Raw genomic sequence first — 6030 nt, 5'->3', positions numbered from 1 at the left:
CTGGAGGGCTGCAGTTGTAGCAGTTCATATTTTCATGGCCAGGTGGTTAGGGCGCTCGACTCGAAATCTGTGGGTTGCGGGTTCGAATCACCGTCACACCAAACATGCTCGCTCTTTCAGCCGTGGGGGACGTTATAATGTGACGGTCAATCCCACTATTCGTTGGTAAAAAGAGTAGCCCAAGAGTTGGTGGTGGGTGGTGATGACTAGCTGCCTTCCCTCTGGTCTTGCAGTGCTAAATTAGGGACGGCTAGCGCAGATAGCCCTCGTGTAGCTTTGCGCGAAATTCATAACAAACAAACATATTTTCATAGATTGTGACTCAGTATTTTATGAATTATAATCACGATTACTTGTTCTTTCAATATGCAATAAAATAAAGAGTACCTAGTGATTTCGAGTATCTCTGAACTAGGAATGTTATTGATTTGTATAATCAAATAATTTCCGAACTTTTCTAATATTATTGAATCTTTTATTTCAGTTTATTTCTGAACAAGATAGTCATTATACACGATTTTTGTATTTATTACAATGATTTCATTTGTAAATTAACCACACGACAATACCTTTGAGTTTAGTTGTGAAATCAGACATGATTTTGGTTATTCATTCAGTTTAATATATTTTAGGAAGCAGGTTGGACTTATTTGGCTCTCAGAGTTTTCAATCACAGACATAGAGAACCAGTCTTCAGTTTTCAGTCTCCCATTGTACCCATGCTTTGTTAAGGCAATCAGATATTGGAGATATTGCATTTCTGATACAGCAGCTAGCCAGAGCTGGAAGGATTCCTGTGTCAATAGTATATTCCCAGACTACTGTAGTATAGATTATATATATATTCAGAGGTACTGATTCAGCATTCGTGGAGCAAGCTACATGCATGAACCTGTGCTTGCATGTCATTACCTCAACCACCCAGTTGCACCTTCAACCCTAAGTTGCTGACTGAACACATGTCCTTCCTGTGGCTGAACATTTTTGAGTACCATTTGTTAGTAGTGACGTGAATATTGGTAAGATTTCCGTAAACTGCCCACAAACCTGAATATTTCAACTGAATGGGCGAGGAGATGCTGCTAGTTCAAAATCGTTAATAATCTCACTAATCTCGAACCCCTGATTGTAGTCGAAAACCTTATAGCTTTTAAATTCAATTCATTGAGAATAACACTTCTGTGACTGTAGTGTTAAAAAAGTAAACTTGTCTCAAGCAAACTGAAATCCTTTCAACAGCATTAAGTAATTTTATTTCTCTCTAGTACATACAAGGTAAACAACTCTTAAAAAGCCTCACCCCATACACTATATATGTAAGATAATAATTAACTAATCCGTCTATGGGTGCTCAATACAACTGACAGTCAAATACAGCTATTCAGTCAGATAAGAGTAGCTCAAAAGTTATCGATGGATGCTGTTGACTGGTTGCCTTCCATCCAGTTTACCAATTCAAAAGTTGGGACGGCTATGTACAGGTAGTCTTTTGTATAGCTTTGGGTGAAAATTCTGAAAAAATAAAAATCGTTTCATCGGTGAGTGTGGTTCTCTTACCTGTGGACAAATCATGCTAGTTTTATGATAATACAGACATTTAAAAATTGATGGAAATTTGTTCTCACTTTAATTTGTAAAATTAATATTAGAATGAAGGCTACTGATATGGTTTGAGGAAACTCTCATTGCACTTAAGCTCAAAAACACAATTTACAAAACAACTGTGTGTATATACATTAAGAACATATATGTGTTCTTAAGTTATCAGCGCCACACATCTAAGGCTACCATTCATTTGCTATAACCAGTTGTGGAAAGATAGTTGCTGTTAATGAAACTGATTAAATTTAAAATAAAAAAAATGAAACTAGTAATAAACCTGAATTTAACCATATCTTATTTAGTTTTTGAAATCTTAATATTCATAGACAGTTCATAAAAATATGTTATATAAGAGCCAACTCACCTCTTAAACAACGATTGGAACTTATTAGTAGTTAAAATTAAACATGTTGATCAAAAGAGTCGTGAATTTTGGGCTTTCAATAATAATGAAGTAGCTATATATAAACTAAAAACCTTATATAATGTAACAAAACACTATTTCAGCACAAACTTCTGCTTTTAGGATCTAATTAGAATTTTAAATGTTTTTATTTATTTATCTATATACCAATATATTAAATAATTAAAAACCTTTATAGATTCTGCTTCTATTATAACTTCATTGCCTTCAAACATAAATTTTACAAACAGGTTGTTCATATCCCTATAGGTGACAACTAATCTCCTCAAGTTGCTTACTTGTTAATGAAAAACGTCTTAACTTCAGCTTTATTTATTTTAATTTATAGATACATTGATAATTTTATTGGTTTGAATAATAAGATTCGTTAATCATTATATAATTACTATAACATACTATTTTGAATTGGGAAAATAAAATATCAAGATAACCGATATATAAACGCATTATTTAGATCTAGTCATATAATATGTAATGATTTTGATTAAATAGATATTTTTGTTAAACGTTGAAAATTTTCTTTTCAGATTTATGAGCTTCCGTTATCTTTATGGAAAAAGCCGTCATTTCTCTTTACTTATATTTTACAGAATCTGTCACAAATAAACTTTATTATTTTCTTCTAACGTATAATTCTTAATTATAATACTTAAGTAAAATGGTTTTCGATTTAATTGTTGTTTAAATGGTTCATAATAAAAATTATAACATGTTACTCAAATTAAAAATATAATAATAATATTAGAGAAGCTTTATATGAAACTATGAAAAATTTGTTGAAGTGATATATTGTTTTCTTCGTAGTATAGTTTACTTTGATGACACTGTGGTGCTCAGGCGTTCAACATAAAAGTATCAAATATTGACAATGTTCTGGAAATACTGTGCAGAGACTGAAATAAACAAGTAAACACATGTATACAAATAGAACAAATAAATTATGTACACAACAAAAGAATTGCTGAAACATCCATTATGGCTAGCTCCTACGATCATCATAAGGATTTCTGGCCCCTGAGACAGAGAAAAAAGATTTCTTACGTAGGCACTGGACAGAGACAATAATTAAAATAATAATGATGAATCCATATTTTTATATAAGACTGAGGTCTTAGTGTTATATCCCATAATCCTTATATTACCTACTTCAACAGGCATTCCCATTATTTATTTTCAAGAGATACACCCCAAACCCTTACTATCTTGTACAAGTCTTTGTGCTACCTTTGAAATGAAGGCATGACACGGAAACAGGACCAAACAAGTATAAGACTTATTGAAAAAGCACTGTGATATGTAACCTTTACTTCGGCTAAAGAATTAGCGTAAATTACGGCTTTAGTGCATCAAGTTTACAAAGATGTCACTAATTAAATGCAAAACATCTTCACCTACGAGATACCTTCTTTGGAGAGAGAGTAATTGTGACAAAACTTTTGTATGATATAAAGGAAGGAGAAAAGATCAGGTACAATTACCTTACATCCCTATATTCATGGATGAATAAGTACTGTAAAAAGCTATTTTGGAATTTTAAAATGTAAAATTCTAGTCCCAAGGAAATTCTACCACCTTATTTTACATCTTAGAAGTAATGGCAGATAAATTTTTCTCTTATTCAGATAGTGTGGAATCAAGATCACCACCACCATATAACCACTGTGGTTGGTATGAAGAGTGTGTAATGAAAATGTTTGAGATTTACTACTTTTTCATTAAATCCAGGGATATTTTAAATAATTATATTGATATGTTTCTTAAAATAAAACAAGAAAGTTCTGGATGGCCCTCTCACTGTGTAACATTAGAAGTAAAACAGGGTTATGTTACTCCGTATGCTGAATATGTTGCAAAACTTTGTTTTAACTCTTTTTTTGGGGATGCTGGGGTATGTCTGAGGTCAAACGACAACTTACCTATGTAACATCTGTTAAGGAGTATCACTCTTTAATCAATGATAATACTAAAGAAATAACAGATGTTACACTAGTTAATGATGAAGTTATTGCTCTTCATTGCAAACACAAACCTGAGTATCTGGCGTCTTTTACCACTGTTTGTGCTCATCTGAAATTATACCATACACTAGAGAAGTTAAGTTCATATGTGTTGTATTACGATACAGATAGTATTGTTTACATTTCATATGGATCTGATGATCCACCTCTAGGGTATTATCTTGATTTATAGATGAGTTTGGTGGTCGTGGGTCACTCGTGGTCCCAAGAAATACAGATGATTAAGTGTCCTGTCCTGTCTGTTTCAAATTAACAATCATTATCATTGTAGTGTAATAAAAGTAAATGTTATATCTAAATGGATGAATGAATATACAGTTCTTATATGTTGCAGTTACAATCTCTTTTCATTTATTCATCATGACACTTTGAGTTAAACAACATCAAGAGTTGCTCCATGCATTACCTAAAACTACCCATAAATTTATTAAAGGAATACTTTCCAGAGCTACAAATGAATTTATCATGTATATTTGTGAATGTACTTTAAATGTTTTAAAGGGTAATGTTCCCACGACGAACATACAAAAGCAGAAACTTAGATGATGTCAGTTTTATGGGGGCCGAATTCTTTACAGTAGGTAACAGGGGCCAGTAGGACTAGTCGTTGGGTTTAACTTCATACAAGTTCCAGATGAACTTATTTTAACTCCAGGTTATGCAATCACGAGTGAAGTACACAAGTCACCAACTCGGGGAACTTATGTGTGGAATACAGAACTCACTCAGAGACAGTTGTAATACAAACACGAAATAATTTTTATTACAAGTTATCGATAAATTTCTCTACATAAAAGCTTCCAAATTTATCTTGAGATAATCCAAGATCAAACTATTAAATTCTTTGTTTTGGATACTAATATGTTTGTTAATGAAATCTTGTACTGTGTTCATTAATATGGATAAAACATTGAACGAGTTACCTATTAAAGTGATAAAAAAAATTCCTTCAGTCATAGTTTTCATTATGCAACTGTGTTAGCAAATCGTCCAATATATCTCTTAGCAATTCAATGATATCTTTTAGTAGTCATACTAAATCTACAATACAAATAATATTTTTCACTTTTCTCTCTGCAAACATTATACATTACTAAAGTACAACAAGATCAGAAATAACATTACTTACAAAGAGTTTATGCAATGAATGCCTTCTAGGATTTGAAGTACAGCCATGATGATGGGTTCACTGGTCTGTCTGGATCAGCTTGAGCAAGATGCCTCCACGGTTGGAATCACAATGTTTTATACCCATTTTTTTGTTTCTTTACGATTTCTCAAGAAATCCAGTAGATCTGTTTCACAAGTAGTTCCTTCAATATAATTGGTACAAGTGGAATGTTCCACCAAACCACAACCATTTGTTAATTGGTTCGTATGGAACTATCTTTCGATAATTATTTGCTGACCTTTGCAAAAACATCCGATATTATTAACTCATGGTGTATAAAGACAAACTGTGTAAATTCGATCTTCTTACAGATATCATTCCACTTGTTTATTCTCTTCAAAGTTCCATTAATCGTTTTTTATAAAGTTGCTTCCTATAATGATGATTTCTAATATAGAAATTTGTTGCTTTCTCTCATAGAATCGCGTCTACTCGGCGCTGGGAATCATAACTATTAGTTTCCATATCAAGGCTAATTCAGGTAATGTGTTTCGAGTTTGCCTCATCCTTATCTGGTAATGTGGTTCACATAGGATATACGCATTAATGCCAAAGCAACCACAGAAGACATCCCAGAAGAGGTTGAAAGTAAAACTCCCTACCAAGCCAACTAAGGTGATCGTGAACTGACACACGTTAGAACAAATTCCAGTGTTCAAATACCATTGTCAGGGAATAATAATGGCTGGAGACGGCTTGAATGGGTAATGAAGAAAAACTTTAATATAAGTTTAACATAACAGCAAATGTACAACGTTTCGGCAAGGTTTTGTCATCATCACGTTGTACATTTGCTGTTATGTTAAACTTATATT

General features: G+C 32.6%; 1 long non-coding RNA gene across 1 annotated transcript in view; it reads right to left on the bottom strand.

Moving 5' to 3' along the window:
• Positions 1-1222: 1222 nt before the first annotated feature.
• Positions 1223-6030, bottom strand: part of LOC111085098 — a 22543-nt gene continuing 17735 nt past the window's right edge. The window contains exon 2 of the long non-coding RNA XR_002609955.1: positions 1223-1512. This is a non-coding gene — a long non-coding RNA (uncharacterized LOC111085098). The remainder of the gene's footprint in view (positions 1513-6030) is intronic.

The sequence above is a fragment of the Limulus polyphemus genome, unplaced genomic scaffold, assembly GCF_000517525.1.
Source record: "Limulus polyphemus unplaced genomic scaffold, Limulus_polyphemus-2.1.2 Scaffold235, whole genome shotgun sequence".
Taxonomy (NCBI): Eukaryota; Metazoa; Arthropoda; class Merostomata; order Xiphosura; family Limulidae; genus Limulus; species Limulus polyphemus.
Note: the sequence above shows the minus strand (reverse complement) of the source record. Positions and strands in the feature narration are given on the sequence as shown.